The sequence below is a fragment of the Somniosus microcephalus genome, chromosome 1, assembly GCF_052327205.1.
Source record: "Somniosus microcephalus isolate GS21.2 chromosome 1, FLI_Smic_1.0, whole genome shotgun sequence".
In the NCBI taxonomy this organism is placed as follows: Eukaryota; Metazoa; Chordata; class Chondrichthyes; order Squaliformes; family Somniosidae; genus Somniosus; species Somniosus microcephalus.
In genome coordinates this window covers 151,266,146-151,278,256 of record NC_140987.1, presented here as the reverse complement: position 1 = coordinate 151,278,256, position 12,111 = coordinate 151,266,146, and the positions used below count along the sequence as shown (strand labels likewise).

Below are 12,111 nucleotides of genomic sequence, written 5' to 3'. Positions count from 1 at the left end.
TTCTAGGTGGTAGAGCTCATGGGTTTGGGAGGTGCTGCCTAAGAAACCTTGGCGAGTTGCTGCAGTGCATCTTGTAGATGCTGCACACTGCAGCCACAGTGCGCCAGTGGTGGAGGGAGTGAATACCTCTGTACTGTTCTTTTAAAATAAACAGGCTAAGGACTATGTTAAAACAGCACAGACAGGGATTTATGCAAACACATTAGTGAGTAAGCTAAAACCAGCACACACATGCTATTAAACACACATCAACACATGTATATTGTGTACAATTAGCAGATTCATAAATCCAACAGTATAAGTTTGAGATGGGATTTCTATCAAAATAAGGGAGGCCTGCCACAGCATAGCATTGTTGGTAGCTCTAGACCTTCTTTTCAGTGCCCCTTCAAATGGCCACCCATCCAATGGTCCAGTGGGAGAATGGAGCTGGAGGCCCTGTTAGGCCTCTCTCACATCATTTATATGGCTGTCTCATACTTGTCCAGGAGCAAGCACTCCAACCCTTTGGGAAAACGCAAGAAATTCCTGAAGAACGTATAATGGTAGAGACCTGGCAACATGGGTCTCCACCTCTTTTCCTCTGCTTTGTTCCAGGCACAAAGGTAGAGGAAAATGTGCTCCTTCATCTTATTGGTCAGTATTGAATTCAAGCATGGCTCTCAGAAGTGAAAGGATAGTTATTAAACATATTGTGCCATCTAGCCCTCCGTAAACAAAAATATTATCTTTGGTTCTATGGCATGTTATGTGTAAATTGATTCAGTTCAATCTATTTTACACATGCCATACATATCGTGATCTGTAGTGAAAATCTTGAAGTTATGTTTCCTTTTATCCAATCCAAAAGAAATCAGAAAAATTAGTTTTCAAATGTAGAGTAGCAGAGGAGATGATAATGAATAGAATGATGTACAACTGGCTTGTTTCTGTGCTGTACATTCTATGTAATTCTATGTAACTTTCCAAATTTGACATTGTACGGATAACCGTAGCTGTCGTAACAGCAGGGTTTGATTGACAGCTGGTTGACGGCTGACATCATATCTGGGGGCGGGATCTGACGCCATCTTGGCCATGCTTGAAGTACTGCACTAGGAGACACAGAGTCAGGACTGAATAAATGGCACTCCACTACAACTGCTTGGGAGACTCCTAATTATGTTATTAAGATAACATTACATGGTACCAGGATTTATAGAACTCACGATAAGGACATACTACAACAATGGAAGGAATAAAACCTCCAGCTAGCCTGCAACTGGAAGGAAATGTGGATGAAAATTGGCGTGTCTTCAAGCAACGCTTTCTTCTCTACCTCACAGCGATTGATGCTTCGACTGGCTCTGGAACAGTAGCTTTGTTGCTAACAGTGGCTGGCTCGCAGGCAATCGAGCTGTTTAATACATTTACGTTTGCAGCCAAAGATGATAAAAATTATCTGGACAAGGTGATAGAATGGTTCGACGAATACTGCACTCCAAAAAAGAATGAAACGTATGAGAGACTCGTGTTTCGCTCCCGCGTGCAAAAGCAAGGAGAATCCTTTGATTTTTTTTGACGGACTTGAAAATAAAAGCACAAACATGCAACTTTAGGGACCTGAAGGAATCGATGATACGCAATCAAGTCGTTTTTGGAATACTCGACAAGAAGGTGAGGGAGAGAACGCTTAGAGACCTAAATTTGGATGCAGCAGTGAAAATATGTCATGCTAGTGAACTCTCAGCCATGCACACGAAAACTTTCGAAGGGAGCAGCACAGCAGCGGGCGGGAGCGCCCTGGGGCTGAAAAACCTGCCGGTGGATGTGGTACACAAAAGGGACACAAGAGGGCCCATGGAGTTCAAGACAATGACGCCTTACGAATGCAGACGGTGCGGTAATAAACACGTAGCCAGACAGTGTCCTGCTTATGGGAAGAACTGTGCAAAATGTAAAGGCAGGAATCACTTTGCCAAGATGTGTTTTTGGGAAGAGAAAACTGAAGGTAAAAAGACAGTACATGCTATTGAGACTGAAGAGACAGGAGCAGGGACTTTGTTTGTTGGAATGGTGCAAAATGAGTCAAAACAGGGCAAAAATGCTAATGAAGTGCACTCTGTAGGACCAAAGACTGAAGTTTGGATAGCTCTCTTGCTGGTAAATGGCACCATTGTTTCCTTTAAGCTAGATACAGGTGCTAAGGCAAACCTCATAAGTTGAAGTGATGCACGGAATCTCAAAGTGCGACCTAAAATACTGAATAAGACAGTGCCTTTGAAGGCATACAATGGAGAAAGCATTGAAACAAAAGGAACGTGTAGGCTGAATGTTAAGGTAAAAAATCACATTCACCCTTTGACCTTTGTTATAGTGCCTGAAGGACATGAGTCACTGTTGGGGGATAAGGCCTGTGTGGATTTAGGCTTGGTAAAACGAGTCTATACTATCAATGAACTGAACTGTGTGCAGAGTGCCCCCCAAGATAGTACAAATCTGACTCATGAGACTATAGCACACAAATATGCAGATGTATTTCAGGGTTTCGGAGCACTGCCCTTTACATACTCCATCAAACTGAGAGAGGATGCACAGCCTGTGATTCACGCACCCAGGAGAGTTCCAGTGACTCTCCATGAAAAACTGAGGAAACAGTTAGACCGCATGGAGGGACTAGCTGTCATAAAGAAGATTGAGGAACCGACTGACTGGGTAAATTCCATGGTCTGCGTCAATTCAAAGAAAACTGATAAATTGCGTGTCTGCATGGATCCCAAGGACCTTAACGCCAATATCAAAAGAGAGCACTACCAAATTCCAAAGAGAGAGGAAATGGTCAGCGAAATGACAGAAGCGAAAGTCTTCTCCAAGATGGACGCCTCGCATGGTTTCTGGCAGTTGAAACTTGATGAAGTGCTAAGCTGTGCACTTTTAACACCCCGTTTGGTCGATACTCCTACCAGCATCTGCCCTTTGGTATTAGCTCCGCCCCAGAAATCTTTCACAGAGCAATGGAGCAAATCATCGAGGGCCTGGAGGGAGTGCGGGTGTACGTGGATGATCTGGTAGTATGGGGCTCCACTCAGGGGGAGCACGACACCAGACTGGAGAAAACACTTCAGAGAATACAGCAGTATGGACTCAAACTAAATAAAGACAAATGTCAGTTCAGTGTCAATGAAATCACATTCCTCGGAGACAAGATCTCTACAGAGGGGATTCAGCCAGACAAGTCAAAGGTAAAGGCTATACATGACATGGAGAAACCAAAGGACAAGAAAGGGGTTCAGCGGGCCCTTGGCATGGTTAACTACCTAGGCAAATTCATTCCAAATCTAGCAGTGAAAACTGTTCATCTGAGAAAACTGCTGCACCAAGAGACAGAGTTCCAATGGGGACATGAACATGAGAGAGAATGGAAGGGGCTGCTACACATTCTAGCAAGTTCTTCTGCCCTAAAAAGAGGACAAAAGTGTCCACAGATGCCTCTAAGAATGGATTAGGGGCTGTCCTTCGACAGGAAGATGAAGGAGAATGGCGACCAGTGGCGTATGCGTCACGCTCCATGACGGCTACAGAGTGCCGGTACGCGCAAATCGAGAAGGAGTGCCTTGGCTTGGCATTTGGGTGTGAAAAATTTCATACCTACATCTATGGTCTTCCCAAGGTTATCCTAGAAATGGACCATAAGCCACTGCTAGGGATCGCAAAGAAGAATCTGTGTGACATGTCACCACGGATACAACGCCTAATGATGAGGCTTCAACGTTACGATTTTGAGCTAACATATGTGCCAGGGACACAAATGTTCATTGCAGACACACTATCCAGGGCTGCACCTTATGCCACACAAAACAGTGAATCAGAAGAGGATGTGGCTCTTCATGTGGATATGGTCTACGCAGCATTGCCCGCCACTCAGGAACAACTATCAGTGATAGTCACAGAGACATCAAAGGACCCAGTCCTGAGTAAAGTAATGAGAAATCTTCAAGAGGGCTGGAAGAAAGGGTCATGTAAACAATGTTATCACATTCAGTCTGAGCTCTCTGTGGTCAATGGACAACTGCTTAAGTGTGACAGAATAGTAGTGCCCACCTCTATGCGACGAGAAATGCTCAACAGGATACATGAAGGGCACCTGGGTGCAGAAAAGTCAAAAAGGAGAGCACGTGAGGCACTCTACTGGCCAAACATGAACTCTGATATTGACCAGTTGATCAGCGAGTGTGCTACATGTCAGGAATATCATTACAAGCAAGCAAAAGAGCCCCTCATTACCACAGAGCTCCCATCACAACCTTGGGAAAAGGTCGGAACTGATATATTTCACTATGAAGGAAAAGACTGTTTGAACATAAGAACATAAGAAATAGGAGCAGGAGTAGGCCAATCGGCCCCTCGAGCCTGCTCCGCCATTCAATAAGATCATGGCTGATCTGATCCTAACCGCCAATCTACCATCACAGAACCATCTCCTGAATCTAACAGAATTAGACACACGAAATAGGAGCAGGATCAGGCTACACGGCCCCTGGGCCCGCTCCGCTACCCACAGGGCCATGTCCGATCCGAACCTAGACTCATGTCCAAATTCCTGCCCGCTACCCGTTACCCTTAATTCCCTTTACTTCTAGGAAACTGTCTATTTCTGTTTTAAATTTATGTAATGATGTAGCTTCTATAGCTTTTTGGGGCAGCATATTCCATGGACCTACCACCCTCTGAGTGAAGTAGTTCCTCCTCATCTCAGTTTTGAAAGAGCAGCCCCTTATTCTAAGACTATGCCCCCTAGTTCTAGTTTCACCCATCATCGAGAACATCCTCCCCGCATCCACCCGATCCAATCCCTTCACAATCTTATATGTTTCAATAAGATCGCCTCTCATTCTTCTGAACTCCAATGAGTAGAGTCCCAATCTACTCAACCTCTCCTCATATGTCCATCCCCTCATCCCCGGGATTAACCGAGTGAACCTTCTTTGTACTGACTCGAGAGCAAGTATGTCTTTTCTTAAGTATGGACACCAAAACTGTACGCAGTATTCCAGGTGCGGTCTCACCAATACCTTGTACAACTGAAGCAATACCTCCCTATTTTTATATTCTATCCCCCTAGCAATGAAAGCCAACATTCCATAGGCCTTCTTAATCACTTGCTGCACCTGCATACTAACCTTTTGAGTTTCGTGCACCAGGACCCCCAGATCCCTTTGTACTTCAGTACTTTCCAGTTTCTTGCCATTAAGATAATAACTTGCTCTACGATTTTTCCTGCCAAAGTGCATAACCTCACACTTTCCAGTATTTTATTCCATCTGCCAAATCTCTGCCCACTTACTTAGCCTGTCTATGTCCCCTTGCAGGTTCTTTATGTCCTCCTCACTCACTACTTTCCCTCCCATCTTATTATCATCGGTTAATCCCGGGGATGAGGGGATGGACATATGAGGAGAGGTTGTGTAGATTGGGACTCCAGGGTGTTACATTAGCAGTTTTCCAGTCTGCCGGGACCTTTGCTGAGTCCAGGGAGTTTTGGAAAATTATTACCAATGCATCCACAATCCCTACCGCCACTTCCCTCAAGACCCTAGGATGTAAGCCATCAGGTCCAGGTGATTTATCCGCCTTGAGTCCCATTATTTTACCGAGTACCACTTCCTTAGTGATTTTGATCGTGTTTAGCTCCTCCCCCCCTATAGCCCCCTGTTTGCCCAGTGTTGGGATATTCTTAGTGTCCTCTACTGTAAAGACTGATACAAAATATTCATTCAGTGTTTTTGCCATCTCCATATTTCCCACCATTAATTTCCTGGTCTCATCCTCTAAGGGACCAACATTTACTTTAGCCACCCTTTTTCTTTTTATATAACTATAAAAACTCTTACTATCTGTTTTTATATTTTTTGCTAATTTAATTTCATAATCTATCTTCCCTTTCTTAATCAATCTTTTGTTATTTTTTGCTGTCTTTTAAAGTTTTCCCAATCCTCTATCCTCCCACTAGATTTGGCTACCTTATATGCCCTTGTTTTTAGTCGAATACTTTCCTTAATTTCTTTACTTAGCCACGGATGGCTGTCTTTTCTTTTACACCCTTTTCTTCTCAGTGGAATATATATTTTTTGGAAGTTGTAAGATAACTCCTTAAATGTACACCACTGATCATGTATCGTCTTATCCTTTAATCTATTTTCCCAATCCACTCTACTCAATTCCACTCTCATACCTTCATAGATACTAATTATTATTCCCATTATCCGGAGATGGCTCTCTTGTCCAGTACCACATCAAGAGCTGTGATAACTCACCTGAAGTCAATCTTTGCCAGGCAGGGCATCCCTCTAACCCTGGTCTCTGATAATGGCCCTCCCTATGCCAGTCATGAGTTTCAGTCATTTGCTTCAGTCCGCTCTATCCTCAGGCTAATGGAAAAGCGGAGAAGGTGGTACAGATTGTGAAAAGACTATTAAAGAAAGCAGCACACAGCAACACTGACCCATATCTGGCCCTGATGTCGTACAGGGCGGGCCCGCTAGCAAGTGGCAAGTCTCCAGCTGAGCTCTTACTGGGTCGGAAAATCCGTACACAACTTCCCAGTTATGTCACACCTGACCACAGAGATGAGGTGTGGGCAGACAAGGCTCGGAAACTACAACAGAAACAAGAAACACTTCATGACCGCACAGCCACTACACTAGTGCCTCTACAGGAGAAGGATATAGTTCGCATTGAAGTGCCTGAGTCATGGCCTAAAAGAGCCACCGTTCTACAACAGGTCGCCCCCAGGTCATACAGTGTCATGACAGAGAATGGCAATGTGTTTCGCAGAAACAGGAGGCACCTACTTAAAACCACAGAGACCTTTCAGCCTCAGGAGGACAGAGAGGATGACGAGATGAGGGAAATGCCACAAAGAGACGAGATGAGAGAAATGCCACAAAGTGACGAAGGACACAGTAGTGATAATGTGACAAGGGTCCTGTGTGGTACAGACATGAACTTAAGGGATACAACTGGGGTGGTTCAGCAAACACCCGTTCAGCCACGCAGGTCACAGCGCACCAGAAAGCCTGTAGTTAAACTTGACCTGTAGACAGGGATTGATAAGACTGTAAACAGTTAATGGACTCCTGGGTGTGGGTAAGGTTTATACCTACCTGCAATTAGTTCAACGGCGTAGTTACACTGACTGTTTCTATATGATGTTAACAAGTGTTCTATGTGTTATGTTATGTTATGTTGTTACTGTGTTATGTCTTCATTGAAGGGGGAAGATGTATGGATAACCGTAGCTGTCATAAAGACAGCGGGGTTTGATTGACAGCTGGTTGACGGCTGACGTCATATCCAGGGGCAGGATCCGACGCCATCTTGGCCATGCTTGAAGTACTTTACTAGGAGACACAGAGTCAGGACTGAATAAATGGCACTCCACTACAACTGCTTGGGAGACTCGTAATTACGTTATTAAGATAACATTACAGACATTGGGTTTGGAAGATTTAAATCAAGGACTTAGAAATTTGATCGTGCTGCACCCATTTTTCATGGTCAGTGATCCGCCCATCTTGTGCCAGATGTCCGCGCCCAACGTATTGGATTGGGCATCTGGTCGGCATCCTTGGTGCACACTAAATGCATTCAAAAACATAATTAACAGATTTTAAAAATGGTCCTACGCCATGTGAAAACCACGCTCAGCAGCTCATACCACCAGCTGGGCATCAAGAAGTGGAGGAGGAGGAGGAAGAGCAGCAGATGAGGAGGAAGAGTAGGAGCAGCATCGATCATCAGTGCCCCTAGCTGTCAGAACCCTTGAAACCTCATTCTCGCCATCCAATTGGCTTCCTTCAATCCAGCCTCATGGGTCTTGGCTTCAACTGACTACAAATCTGAACACCTGCACCAAATCAGAAGAAACAGAGGCCTAAAAACAGATGGCATCAGATCGGCCACCGTTATACGCTGCGCCTCATATTCGGTGCCATGTGTATAATGTCCATTTTGCACCACCACCTGAGATGAATTTGGAGGCCAGAATCTTTACATCAACAACTGCAGCTTCATTCTAAAACCAGGCTCTGTGTCTCTGAATTTCTGGTCTTCCATAAATCAAGAATTTCTCCCTGCAGCACAGAATCCAATCCCAGAAAGAAGCAGCAAAATCCATTGGAGCTTTGTCTTTGTGAACTGGGAAGCAGTTTGAGTCTCTATGAACTAGGGGAGAAATGGTTTGAGTGAGAGGCTGCCTCTATGAAGAGGAAAGTGCCTTTGCAAAAGGTTGAGAGTGACTGTTGCGGTTGATTTTGAGGAAGTGATGTCTAGTAGGTTGTTTGAATATGGACAAATCCAAAGTTCCCTTAATTCTTATAGAATTTTGGGGCATTAAAAATCTATCAATTCTGAAATGTACTGTCAGTGGCCGTAGGTTTGGTGTGTGGTTAGATGGAGAGGGCAGCATTTGGAAGTAATCTGTAAAATTCTAATTTTGCTACGTATGGCCCTGATTATCAGTTCCATCTTTTCTACCTAAATATATCTTGGATCAAAATGTTGCCAGCTTTGTTTTACTATCTACCCCGGACCCAAAAGCCAGCCATGCAAGACCTTAAATCACTCAATAATGTCTCAGTTACTGTAGACTGTTTCCTATATTATAGGTACAGTGGCAAATAAACCAGACACAGTTCATTAACCACTTACACATAATGGGCAGGATTTTCATTGGGCCGTGAAGGCAGGATTGGAGGCATGTGGGGGGTTAAAATTGCAAAAACTGGCGTGCGGGCCCAACCCCGCCTCCATCTTGCCTCCAAGCAATTTTCATTAATTCGTGTCTAATGGTCCCGTCTCCATCCAGCCTCCAAGAGGCGGGATAGGCCATTAAGGCTTTTAACAACCACTAAATAGCCTCTATAATGCCATTTTGAAAGGCCTTTGCAATTTTAACCCTTTTCCCACGTGAAACACACCTGTTCTGAAACACGACAGTGAAACCTGGCGGGAGCACAATTGGATTGCGGACTATCAGCTGCAGCTCAACCATTAAAGAGGAGATTTGATCAGCCATCATTTGCAGGTGGCAGGACTTTATAGTTTCAGGTCTGGGGGAACTTTTAGAAGGCATAACCACAGCTGTGGAAGTTTGGAGCCTGACACCCATCTCCAGTGTGACCTCCTGGGAAACCTCTCTCGCCACTTTCATTGAGCGCTTCCTCAACTGAGGCATATACCAGAAGCATGGGAGCCATTTATTTCCTTCCCTTCTGGACATTAGATGAGGACGAAGACCAGCCGCGGCACCAGCAGAACCATGAGCAACAGCAGCACCAACAGCAGCAGCACCAACAGCAGCAGCAACAACAGGAGAGCCAAGCTGCTGCTCACCCACCTGAAGCTGCACAAGCCAGAAAGGGCCAGCGCATGGAAGCTCGTCAGCGCAGGAGATACCCCCCAAACAGGGTCTACAGATACAGGGTCAGCTATCTCAACATGTCTGAGCAGCAGTGCCAAAGGCGGCTCCGACTTTCGCAAGAGGTAGTGGGTGACATCTGCGCAATGCTGCAACAAGACCTGCAGGCCAGAGGACCAGGTGGACAACCCTTACCAGTGGCCGTCAAAGCCACCACCGCACTCAACTTATTTGCCTCAGGCTCATTCCAGGGATTAGCAGCAGACATCAGCGGCATCTCCCAGGCGGCCGCACACACTTGCATCACGCAGGTAACCGATGCCCTCTTTGCCATCGCGCACAATCACATCCATTTCACCAAGGATCAAGCAAGTGTCACGGCGCGTGCGGTTGGATTAGCTAATCTGGCAGGCTTTCCAAGGGTGCAGGGTGCCGTTGACTGCACACATGTGGCCCATAAGGCACCCCATCGCAATCCAGGTATTTTTGTCAACCACAAGGGCTTCCACTCCCTTAACGTTCAGCTGGTGTGTGACGACAAGAAGGAAATTTTGCATGTTTGTGCCAAGTACCCTGGCAGTTGCCATGACTCCGTCATTCTGCGCCAGTCTAGTGTGCCTCCGCTATTCAGTCCGCCAGATCAACTTAACGGGTGGCTACTTGGAGACAAGGGCTATCCCCTGAAGACGTGGCTAATGACGCCGTTGAGGAGCCCATCCAACGAAGCTGAGGAGAGCTACAACTCCAGCCACATGTCCACCAGAGCCATAATCGAGCAAACCATCGGTTTGCTGAAGATGCGCTTCAGATGCCTAGATAGATCAGGTGGAGCCCTGCAGTACTCAGCATCCAGGGTCTCCAGAATCGTCGTGGTTTGTTGTGCACTTCACAACATGGCACAGCATCGTGGCTTGCAGATTCCTGAGGACCAAATGGCTCCTCACATATCCTCCTCAGATGAGGAGCAGGAGGAGGAGGAGGAGAGCGAAAATGAACATCTTGCAGAGGCCCATCAACCAGCGGCAGCAGTACGCGAGACCATTGCTGCCCGAGATGCAAGGAACGCACTCATCTTGGCCAGATTTGCTTAGCCTAGCCAATCAAGCACCTTTGCCTCGCAGCTTCTTACCTGAGCATCGACAATGGCCAAGGACCAGCGGATTCCTAGCAATTTGACCACCATACTGACAATTGCAGGTAACCCTAAGCCCTCAATGTAAAAGTCCCATTCACGAAATGATACACGCCACAAATACAGCAGTAGCCATCAGATTTTTTCTTTACATTATTCATCTGATTGCTTTTTCACAGAAAACATCAAATTTCACCCAAGTGACTACCCTTGTGACTATTTGTGCAGCATCTTTCTCTTACGCGTGCTCCTACGTGGTGCTTCCCCTGTGGCTTCAGCAGATGTGGAGGCCCCTTGCTCACTTTCCTGCTGCTCCTGTCTCGACACCTTTGGCTGGCGTCCTCTGGGGTTGCGAATCTGTGAGGGCTCGGCAGTTTGCTGCTCCTGCGGCTGTGCAGGGGTTGAGACGCCGATCTCAGATGGGTGTGGCCTCTGGTGGGGCTCTGACCGAGGGCTCTGCAGTAGCATGGAAGTGTGACCGCTTGGAGAGGAGCCCCCACTTCCTTGATGTCTGCCACCAACTTCCCTCTCATGGGTCATGTACTGGCCGTGCTAGACGTGCTCCTATCTAGTTATCCAGCAAGTTAAACGCTTATTCAAAAATAATTCTTCGTGAAGCCGTTTGCTGTTTTGAAGCTTTACTTGAACAAATTTGTGAAACTGTAAACAAAGATAAAGTATGTTTTGTACATAAACTGAGTACTATACATTCGATATTACATAAGATATAACGGCCTAGAAATTCGGTTTTGGCGCAGCGAGGGCTTTAGCGCCGGAAGTTAGTGCCGGCGCTAAGTCCCCCTGCGCGTGCCAAAAATTCAGTCGCGCCGCGCCCAAACGGCTGCCGGCGCTACTGAGGGGTCTCAGCACCTCAAAACTGGCGCCACGCGCCGCATTGCGGCGCTATTCCGGCGCTGCGGCGCCCGCTGCGGTGCGGCAGGCTCGGGAAGTGCAGGCCTCCTCCTTCCGTTAAGGAGGAGCTGCCTGCACCCGGCCGCGGCCCGCGATAATCTTTTTAAAAATGAGCCCGGCACCTCGGACAAGTGCCGGGCTTGCTTCTGTTCCGGGGGGGGGGGGGCGGGAAGTCCGGGGAGGGAGCTGCGGCCAGGCGGCCGGCGGGAAAGCGGCCGGCCGCCGCGGGGCCTTTAATGCGCCGGCGCAAAGTTCTGTAAGGCACCTCTGCCAGAACGTTGCTTGCGGCTGCCACGGGCGAGGCGGCCGCAACTCAATTTCCGAGTTCGGGCGGGTTACCATGGCAACCGGGACGCTGCGCACACCGATGACGTCATCGGTGCCGGCGCAGCGCTACCGGCCTAACGCCGATTTAGGGCCCCTGTCAATTTCTAAACTGGCCATAACTTCGGCGCTAGGCCCTCTAGCGCCTCAAAAGCGGCGCTAAGGCCAGTGAATTTCTAGGCCAACATATTTACAACAGTAGAATAGATTAATTGTATAACTAACTAACATTTGGACTAACTTCTATAACTATCAAATATTAACCTTTTATAAACATAGTGTTATCAAAATACTACTCTGACAACGTTGCTATTATGCTAAGAAACAAAGATACTCACAGATATTG

General features: G+C 46.7%; 1 protein-coding gene across 2 annotated transcripts in view; it reads left to right on the top strand.

The window, feature by feature from the left end:
- LOC147124412 (uncharacterized) overlaps window positions 1-12,111 on the top strand; it is a 159,213-nt gene that overhangs the window by 9,704 nt on the left and 137,398 nt on the right. The gene's annotated exons all lie outside the window — the stretch shown is intronic.